Genomic DNA, 11,523 nt, shown 5'->3' with positions numbered 1-11,523 from the left:
TGCTAACTTTTTTATGGGTAGCATCGAAAATGAAATTTTCGCAAATCTGCAAAAACCTCACATTTACTGCAGATATATAGACGATATTTTCGTCAAAGCTGAAAATTGCCAACAAATAGGCGATCTAAAAGAACGATTAATAGAGACATCTGGTATCAATTTTACAATTGAGCACAGCATAGATGGGTCCCTTCCCTTTTTAGATACATTAGTAAAACAGAGAGATGAAGGCACTTACGACACATCAGTATACATAAAAACATCTAATTCAGGACATTGCCTAAATGGGACTAGCGAATGTCCCCAAAGATACAAAGATTCTACCATCAGTGCCTATATTAGAAGATCTCTTAGTCACTGTAATAATTGGGAAACAGTACATAATGAGTTAGAAAGAGCTTCTCAGACCCTTATAAATAATGGATTCGCCAATAAGGATATAGAGCGAATCACAAAAAGAACTCTAGACAAATGATACCTGGACAAAAATCACCAGGACAAAAGCCGCCCAGACAAAATCCCACAGGACATTAACGCCAAAAACCTGATTAAAATTTACTATAAGTCCTTCTTCTCCACAGCCTATAAAGAAGATGAAAGGGTTATGCAACAAATTATTAAAAGAAATATTAAACCTAAAGAAGAAAACTCTAAAGTACAACTGATTATATATTATCAAAATAAAAAGACATCCCAACTGCTACTAAAAAATAATATAAGACAAAGTAGAAGTGACCTTCAGAGAACTCACGTCATATATACTGTAGGTACACCTGTAAACTTGGGAACTGTGCATCCCAACCTTCAAACTATATTGGCATGACAACAATGAAGCTCTCACGCAGGTTATCATACCACCTCTCTTCAGGAGCTCCCAGAAACCACCATCATTCTGCTCACAAAAGAAATTTAAAAAAAGAAACTCTAGTAGAAAACACAGAAGTGCTAGCAACAAATCAAGACCATAGAAGACTACCTATCCTCGAGGCTCTCTTTATTAAAGAAACATCTCCCAATCTTAATATACAAACTAGGGATTTAGAGGCCCTCCCTAGCGTAAGGAGATCTAAGCTCCCTGACAGAAGGTACAATACTGATGACGTCACACAACAGCCGACCAATGAGGAAGTAGAATAGTTCGGGAGTCCCAGTCCAGCCCACTAGCCAATCAGAAGCCTCAAATGAAATATCAGACCTACATTAATAGTATATAAACACAAAAATTCAATCAGATATTCACAGTCTAGCCACTGATGAAGCAATAAGTAGTGTGAAAACGCGTTCTGGCCAGTTTTTCACTTTGGTAAAGCCATGCCCAAAGTAACTTACAAAACAATGTCATATGGTGACATTATAAGACAACTTCCCGTGGAAGGGAAAAAGGTTCTCAGAGAAAAAGAAAAGGCAGATAAAAAATTCTGCAATAATAATCTTGCCATATATATATATATACATATATATACATATATATATATATATACATACATATATATATCTATATATATGGAGAGAAAGAGAGAAAGAGAGAGAAAGAGAGAAAGGAGGGAGAAAGATAGTGAAATATATATATATGTATATATATATATGTATGCAAAGTAGACCACTTGGAAAAAGAAACTAACGAAGCAGAGCGCTTTCGTATATTACATCTTCAGTGCAACAAGTACATAGTGATAGGAATACATAGACAATATATACATGATACAAAGGAACAAGGACAGTTTGAATAAGCGTAGCGACCAATTACCCCCTGGAGAGCGGAAGGTCATTGTCAAATATCTTAAGATGGTGGGGCGACATCAGGTCATAGTCGCCAGGGTCACTGTTTCTACTAATGATATAGGGCGACATTAGGTCAATTCGTTGGGTACATTTTACCTGATATTATCTTACTAATTTCTTGACAAATGAAATTATCAAGTTTGTACAAGCCTTTATGTAGGTTGGTATTTTGATTACTGGTGGTATGAATCAAACTGCACTCTATTAAATTTCTTGCTATTATGTTGTTGGTATAATAGATGGCAGTTCTTGGGCCACTTCTATTCATAGTATATATAAATGATATAGACCATAGACTAAGATCTACTGTTTTCAAATTTGCTGATGATACAAAACTGTGCGGAATGGCAAATGATCACTTAAACCAATTAGATACTTCCAGAGCCATGTTTTTGCAGGTTCGATTTCCTTCAAACTATTGGAAGGCTAAACCCATTACTCATGTAGGAGCGAGTTTGCATATGTACAGTGTACGTATGCATGCGGTGATGTGGTATTGGGTATGGTGCATTGTACATGTAGTCAGCGCGTTGATTGGGCAGCTAGCTGCATGCAACCAATGAACTTCCCTGCATACAGGTACCATGCAATTCGCAACTAGCGACATTATGTAGCACGATAGTCGTGTAGAGTCTAGTCAACATGTACTAGCCCATTCAACTCCGATGACAAGATTTTTGTCATTTGGTCAAATAAAACAAAAAATCATAAAACGTCAAAATGTTTGATCAAACACCAGAAAAATATGACGTCATTCGGTTGACCGCACGAGGACTGACGTCATATTTTTCTGGTGTTTGATCAAACATTTTGGTGTTTTATGATTTTTTGTTTTATTTGACCAAATGACAAGAATTTTGTCATCGGAGTTGAATGGGCTAGTATTCGCGCGCATGCAGCTGATACGAAGCTAGGCTAGGTAAGCCATTGAACTCTAGCAGCTATACCGCGTACACATATGTACGTACATCAACAAATTAAAGTTGATTGATGCGTTGCGTTTATGATATCGATTGATAATGCAATGATTGATCACGGGAAAGTTGTGTTTGCTCTGATCCTTTCATCAATGGTGATGGGATTCAGGGATTGCCAAATGATGGATAATGCATGAAAAACGTTGAGCAGTAGTCGTCACTCAGGTCAGGTCAAACCGGGTAGCTGCTTCAGTTAGCGATATGGCGAGTGAATGTGTCACTGTGTTCAGCGCCGAAGAGGTACAATCTCTACTTAGTAGAATTGAAGCCTTGGAGGATGCTGTTAAGTGCCTTAAAGAGGAGAATCGAGTTCTCCGCTCGAAGGCCTATGATACGGAAGGCAATATTAGCGATGAGCATGGATGGAATACGGTGAGAAATAAGATGCGGAAAAGTGGAAAAAAGTCCTCACCAGCCCCACTGAAATGCAAAAACTCGTTTCAAGTGCTGGCAAATCTGCAGGAAGAAGGAACTAATGAAATCCAAGAGAAAAAGGAAAGGGCAGACGCTGGATCCCTGCCCACAGGTAAGATTTTGGTAGTAGGAGACAGTCAAGTGAGGTATTTAGACAGGGTTTTCTGCGACAAAGATAGGAAGCATAGGACGCAGGTGTGTTTCCCCGGCGTGGGCATAGGTGATGTTAGAGATAGGATTGAAGAGTGTCTAGTAGGGGAAGGTAAGGACCCAGTAGTTTGCTTAAGTGCCGGAGGAAATGATATAGGTAAGTTAGGGAGTGAGGAATTATTTGCGCGGTACCGAGATGCGCTAGACAAGATCAGAAATAGGGGAGGTGTTCCTGTAGTATGTGGAATCCTTCCGAGGCGTAGAGTTGGAGGCAAGTGGCATTCCAGGGCTATTGCAATGAATTGCAGGCTGGCAAAACATTGTAAGGCTAATGGATGGGCATTTGTCGACAACTGGGACCGCTTTTATGGTAAGAATCACCTATACACAAGGGACGGAGTGCACTTGTCTCCCAGAGGATTTCGGCTCCTTGCTGAATCCCTTGAGCGAGAAGTAGGCATCCTACAGGGTTTTTTCGGGTAGATTATGTGGTAGTAGGGGGGGAAGTATCGGAATATAGTTTAGGCAATAGAAACAACTTAGAGGACTGTATAAAAAATCACCAAAGCAGGTGGAGGGAAGATAAATTTAAAGTTTACTATACAAATAGTAGGAGCATAATTAACAAAATTGATTTGCTGCGAGGTAAAGCATGCGTAGAAAATTTCGATATTATAGCTATTACTGAATCCTGGATCAACATGGCTGATAAACATTTCCTTCCGGAAATCGAAATAGAAGGATATAAGTTTTTTCATAAGGATAGGGTCGGCAGGAATGGGGGAGGTGTAGCACTTTTCGTTAAAAATACATTAAACTGTATTATCAACAATTCGATTAAGGAAGAGGACTGTACGGAATCTATTTGGGTAGAGATTATAGGCAAGAATAAGAACGTTATTACTGGCGACTTGTATAGACCTCCTAACCTTAGCATTGAGCAAACTGATTCCCTAATTCATGAAATTCACAGAGCGTCCCAGTACAAAAACGTTGTAATCATGGGAGATTTTAACTATAGAAACATTGACTGGGAAACTTTAATAGGAGATCATGAAGCGAAGAAATTCATAGATGTGGTGCAGGATAATTTCCTAAAACAAATGATTACCGATCCTACGAGGGGACAAAATACCCTGGACTTAATTCTAACAAATAATGAGCACCAAATTAGCAGCGTAATAGTGGGCGATAGTCTAGGCTTTAGCGATCATCAAGAAATAAGATTTGATATTATTTGGGAAAAAATAAAAAGTACAAATAACGTTCAAGTACCAGACTTCAGGAAAGCAAACTTTGACAATATAAAAACCTATTTGAAATTGAATACGAAAAACAATCCGGACGTTTCAAACATTCTTGATTCTCGTTGCGGGGCTGATAGTCAGAAGTGGGTCAAGGAGTGTAATACGCATACCTTAGGTCAGGTCTGGGTCAAGAAGGGAAATTCGCATACCTTAGGTCAGGTCTGGGTCACAGAGAGTAATACGCATACCTTAGGTCAGGTCGATTCGGGGCGAGGGCCCAAAAATCAGGTCAGTACTTTAGATGAAATGTATAACAATCTAACTGATCTAACTATTAATGCACAAAACACATTTATCCCCCTAAAGTCAATACGGAAAAATAGTAATACTCCCAAATGGATGACGGACAGATTGAAACATGAGATCGGAATTAAAAGAGGACTTTACGTAAAAATAAAAAACGGGGAATCACACCTTAGATCAAGATATAACGAAATGGCAAAGCTGGTTAAAAGGAATACACGTTCAGCGAAACGTAATTATGAAATCAAGGTTGCCAGTCAAGCAAAATCCAACCCAAAGGGTTTCTTTCACCTCTATAGAACAAAAAATAAAGAAAGAATAGGACCAATTAAAAACGATGAAAATGTCATGATAGAATCGGAAGAAAAAATGAGTGAGGAGTTTAACAATTATTTTCTATCGGTGTTTACTAATGAGAGGTTAGATAAAGTACCTGACTGCGATCCGATTTTCAGAGGGGATGAAGAAAATAGCCTAACTAATATCAGCATTAGTAAAGAAGAAGTTATCAAGCAGATTGACAGACTTAAAGCTACAAAATCTCCGGGTCCGGACGAAATTTTTCCAAGAATGCTTAAAGAGTGTAAATTTGAAATCTGCGACCAGTTAACTGAAATATTCAATAAATCGGTAGACACTGGTTCTGTTCCAACTGCTTGGAGGCAGGCAAACGTTGTTCCTGTTTTTAAGAAGGGAGATAGATCGACCACATGCAACTACAGGCCAATCAGTTTGACATCGGTTATAGGAAAAATGCTTGAATCAATAATAGTAAATAGACTCAGAGAACACATTGAAGGGCATAATTTAATTCGTGATTCACAGCATGGTTTCTCCAAAGGTAAGTCATGCGTGACTAATCTACTATCCTTTTGCACTAAGGTATATAAGGCGTCAGACAACAATGAAAATTACGATGTTATTTACCTTGACTTTAGCAAAGCGTTCGATAAAGTGCCACACCAGAGACTACTAAATAAAATCAAAGCCCATGGCATAGGAGGAAAAGTGTTAGAATGGATTAGAGCTTGGATTAGTAACAGAAAACAGCGGGTCACCATAAATGGAATAAAATCTAGGTGGGGCAATGTTACTAGCGGGGTCCCCCAGGGCTCGGTTTTGGGTCCCTTGTTGTTCATTATGTATATAAACGACTTAGACGATGGGTTAGATAGTGATGTTAGTAAGTTTGCGGACGACACTAAAATAGGACGCCTAATTAGGTCAGGAGAAGACGCCCAGATTCTGCAGGATGATCTTAATAAACTGTTAACATGGTCGGTGAAATGGCAAATGAACTTCAATATCTCTAAGTGTAGCGTGTTGAACGTAGGGCTACACAACCCCGAAAATAGATACAACTTAGATAACACGTTTTTAGAAAAATCTGAGTGCGAGAGGGACTTGGGAGTTCTGGTGAGTCCGGACCTTAAAACCAGGAAGCAGTGCATTAGCGCCAGAAATAAAGCAAACAGGGCATTAGGCTTCATTGCTAGGACGGTAACGAATAGAAGTGCAGAGGTAATTATTAAACTCTATCTAGCGATAGTTAGACCCATCCTTGACTATGCGGTACAGTTTTGGTCTCCGTCCTACAGAATGGACATAAATTCACTAGAATCAGTACAGAGAAGAATGGCCAAAATGATACAAGGACTCGGAAATTTGCCTTACGAAGAGAGGCTTATGCACCTAAACTTACACTCTCTGGAAAGACGCAGAGTGCGGGGTGATCTAATAGAAGTGTTCAAGTGGATCAAAGGCTATAACGAGGGTGATGCAAACAAGGTCATCATAATAAAACAACAGGGCAAGAATTTGTTTACAAATAGGGTGGTCGATGAATGGAATAAACTTAGTAACCATGTAGTAAGCGCTGAAACCATCAGTTGTTTTAAAAAACGATTAGACAACTTTATGGATGGGGATGACAGGTGGTGATGGATACGGAGCTGCCTAGTGTAGGCCTCATGGTCTTTTGCAGTCTCCTTTATTTATTATGTTCTTATGTTCTTATCTTGCCGGAGAAGCGATTTTTTTTTTTTTTCTTGTGGGGGATCGCTCCCGCTATTGGATTTGCGAGAGCGACATTGGAACTTTCCCGAGCGAAATCGCTCGTCGCTCCCGTGTATTTTTTTCGCTGGTACATACACAGTACATTCGTACATACATAATACATAGGTACATAATACAGTACATACGTACTAACACAAACTGATACATACATACATAGTACATACGTACATACATAGTACATACGCAAATACAAAGTATATACGTACACACATACGTACATGTGTACATACATACAAAACCTATACAGTGCAGTTCCATTCAGATGGGCTATCCTAGTCAGAGGCCATCTTGTCTAGTCCCTACAGGTCTGTCCTGAAGTAAAATTTATATTTTCTTACTTTCTAAAAAGAGAAAGGTTGAAAGGAAATGTTTATTACGAACTCAATTATAAATTCCATCGTGGTGAGGGAGCGAGAGAGGACATTACATTTTTTGTCTTTTTTCGTTTTTGATTTTTTTTTTCGACTTTCTATGACCGACGACTCGCTCATATTTAAAGGAGTTGAGATGGTCTTACAGGTGAGACAATTTTGGGGAAAAAATGCCTAAAGACGGGAATGGCACCCGTGGATAGGGTCAAAGTCAGAAATTATCTACACACCTCGTATGATATTTCTTTCTTTACATAAGTCATTTTTGGTAAACCAGGCAGAAACTATTTGACTACAACGTGCAGAGAGGCGAGAGAACTGAACGAAAAAGGTTGTCTACCATAGTAAATCAGGCGAAAGAAAACGTAATTGGTAAGGGAAAATGTTAGAAAAGAAATACACACACACACACACACACACACACACACACACACACACACACACACACACACTCACACACACACACACACACACACACTCACACACACACACACACACACACACACACACACACACACACACACACACACACACACACACACACACACACACACACACACACACACACACACACATATATATATATATATATATATATATATATATATATATATATATGATAATCGATAGACTATGAGTTCTCAAGGCTATATACCGTCGATGGTCGAGCGGAGTAAGGCGGGTGTCTTGGAAGTTTGGGTCCAGATGCAGCGGGTTCGAATCCCGTGCGCCACTGTCAAGGAGATTATCTGATATGTATATATATATATATATATATATATATATATATATATATATGTATATATATACACACAAATATATATATATGTATATATATACACACAAATATATATATATATATACATACATATATATATATATATATATTTCAACGAGTTTGCCTATTTATTCAAATCCTTAAAAGCAGAGTTAAGCAGTTTATCAATTCTTAAAGTAAACTTTGTGAAAACTATAGAGGGAATGTACAAATATGTGGGAAATTATTTAGTATAGATGTATATTCAGTGTGCATATACTTAGGGTAAAATGAAATATATTCCAAAGAATAATCAAGGAGGAAATTTGGTAAATAATAGTAAGAGGAGGGTATGATGTTCTTACTCGATAAGGAAGACTGTGTGTGGACTGAAGCGTTCAATAGTTTGCTAGTCCTTAGGATGGTAAATGAAATATGACGCTATATGTGAAAGGTGGCTGAAAAGTGTAGCATGTGATGTGATATACCAATAAGAAGATAGACGAGTGTTAAAGCATAAACAATGTAAAAACGGCACGGCAAAGAAGAGGTCAGGAGTATATAATTCATTGGCATTGGGTGGCGATAGGCAGGTGGTGTACCTCATCCGCCACCTTTGTGTTCTTACTTTTGTTTCGTACGTCTCTTAAATGTTCACCACTGTCTGTCTTTAGTCACTTCCCCTTTCTTCGCTTTCACCCACCTTTTTCTTGCCACTTCTTTTTCTGTATTAGCCCACAGACTTTAGTCAGTAGGCCCTGTGCCTACACGTATTCCTCTTTTTCAACTTCCATATAGTGTACTTCATTCAAGGGGGAATTAAACTGGTGATGATTTTTCTTATATCTTCTTCAAGATTTTACACTTGCCTCTCTCTGTGTCACTCAAGGAATCCCATGATAACACGCATTGTTAGGTCCTAGGTAAGTTCTGCAGTGACGTCATGATTTCTTTAGTTTAATGGTCTTTAGCTTTATAATTAAGATCCTCCCCCAAGGGCGTGATCTTACAATCGTGAACCAATTTAATTTTCTCCTCTACCGTTTCTCCAATCGGATTCGTTGTTACAAGTATATATGCAATATTGTTTACTTAAGGAACCTCCAATCTCTGCATAACTTAGATTACAAAATTTCTACTTCAGCAAAGCATATCCACGTCGTAAATGAGTATTAGGCCCCCGGCCATTTTTATTACTCCAAGCGGAGAACGAAAGTATACGACCGCTCGCTTACGAACTGTGCTGTTTACAAACACCCGATCCATAAAAATGCAACCCTCACCATCTACCCTACTTTCTACTCCCTTCTCTACCAGCCTCTTACAGGGTGAAGGGTGGAACTAGTCGTAGCTCAGGCCTTTGTTTTTGAAGACACGAATCGTGACTTTTCCTGAGCAGCGGGTGTCACTCGAAGCCCGTTCTCGATGTTCTTTCCTTCACACATTTGATGAGATCTGGCAGTCAGGTGGAGCTGGTGCCGGTAGGGGTTGGACAAGACTCATAATCTTTCCTGATTTGACAGTCAGACCAAAACGGGAATATGCAGACTGGAAGTCACCACTTCCAATTATATAAATACACCACACACGCACTTGCTCTATATATTCTAAGTCTTTGACTATATCTCTCATTCTGAGGACTCACAAGTCAGCTTGCATCACCAATTGCACATCTAAGTTATATGTGTGTAATCATTATTCTCCATGCTTTTCCTTCCATTTCTCCACTTTCTGATCGTGGCAAGACCAACTACCACTTTTCTTTTCTTCTTCTTCTTCTTCTTCTTCTTCTTCTTCTTCTTCTTTTTCTTTTTCTTTTTCTTTTTCCTTTTCTTTTTCCTTTTCCTTTTCTTTTTTCTTTTTTCTTTTTTCTTTTTTCTTTTTTCTTTTTCTTCTTTAATTAATAATAATAATAATAATAATAATAATAATTATAATTATAATAATTATGATGATGATGATGATGATGATGATGATTAATAATGATAATGATAATTAATGATGATAATGATAATTAATGATGATAATTAATGATGATAATGATAATTAATGATGATGATGATAATGATAATGATAATGATAATGATAATGATAATGATAGTAATGATAATAATAGTAATGATAATAATAGTAATGATAATAATAGTAATGATTAATAATAATAGTAATGATTAATAATAATAGTAATGATTAATAATAATAGTAATGATTAATAATAATAGTAATGATTAATAATAATAGTAATGATTAATAATAATAGTAATGATTAATAATAATAGTAATGATTAATAATAATAGTAATGATTAATAATAATAGTAATGATTAACAATAATAGTAATGATTAATAATAATAATAATGATTAACAATAATAATATTGATTAATAATAATAATAATGATTAATAATAATAATAATGATTAATAATAATAATAATAATAATAATAATAATAATGATTAATAATAATAATAATAATAATAATAATAATAATGATTAATAATAATAATAATGATTAATAATAATAATAATAATAATAATAATAATAATAATAATAATAATAATAATAATAATAATAATAATAATTAATAATAATAATAATGATTAATAATGATAATAATAATTGATAATAATGATAATAGTAATAATAATAAAAATATTAATAATAGTAATAAGAATAATAATAGTATTAATAATAAATATAATAATAATAATAGTAATAATAATAATAAGAGAATAATGATAAAAAATAATACAAAATAATAAGATGATAAAGAATTAAAGATGATAATAAAGATAACAATAAAATAATACAATAATAATAAAATAAGAATAATAATGATAAAATAATAATAAAAAATAACAAATTGTGATTATAGGCCGGTTTCGTTGACATCTTACCTATGTAAAAGAATGGAGCGAGTAGTGCTAAGCAGAATAATGTATAAGATAGATCATTTAATATCTATATATACCAGACTCCTGTTAGGCGTCGCCACCTGTCAGTATGAGAGACCGCCAACTTGCCCTGTCGTCGAAGATCCGGTTTTGACGTACTTGTTGAAGCGTTGTGCCCCGTCGGCGTAGCCCATCGTCAATATTTATTATCATCCATCTGTTTGTGGGTCGTCGAACGGGTCGCTTACCGGTTGATGTCCAATAAAGCCATCTCTTTGGGGTCCTCTCCTGATCCATTCGTTCAACATGTCCAAACTATCTTAGTTGTACACGTTGGACAAACTCTAAGATGCTCTCTACCTCCAACTCTTGCCTAATTGCATCATTGCGTATGTGGTCAAACCTCGTAACCCCCTTGATGAGTCTCAATGCTCTCATTTCTGCTGCTTGGACTTTGCTGCTGGTCTTTGTCGTTAAAGTCCAAGATTGACATCCATATGTCAATATGGGTCTAAGAATACTCTTGTATATGACTATTTTAACAGCGGTAGG

This window comes from Oratosquilla oratoria, chromosome 18 (genome assembly GCF_046742065.1).
Source record: "Oratosquilla oratoria isolate Oo_2021 chromosome 18, ASM4674206v1, whole genome shotgun sequence".
Classification (NCBI taxonomy): Eukaryota; Metazoa; Arthropoda; class Malacostraca; order Stomatopoda; family Squillidae; genus Oratosquilla; species Oratosquilla oratoria.
Note: the sequence above shows the minus strand (reverse complement) of the source record.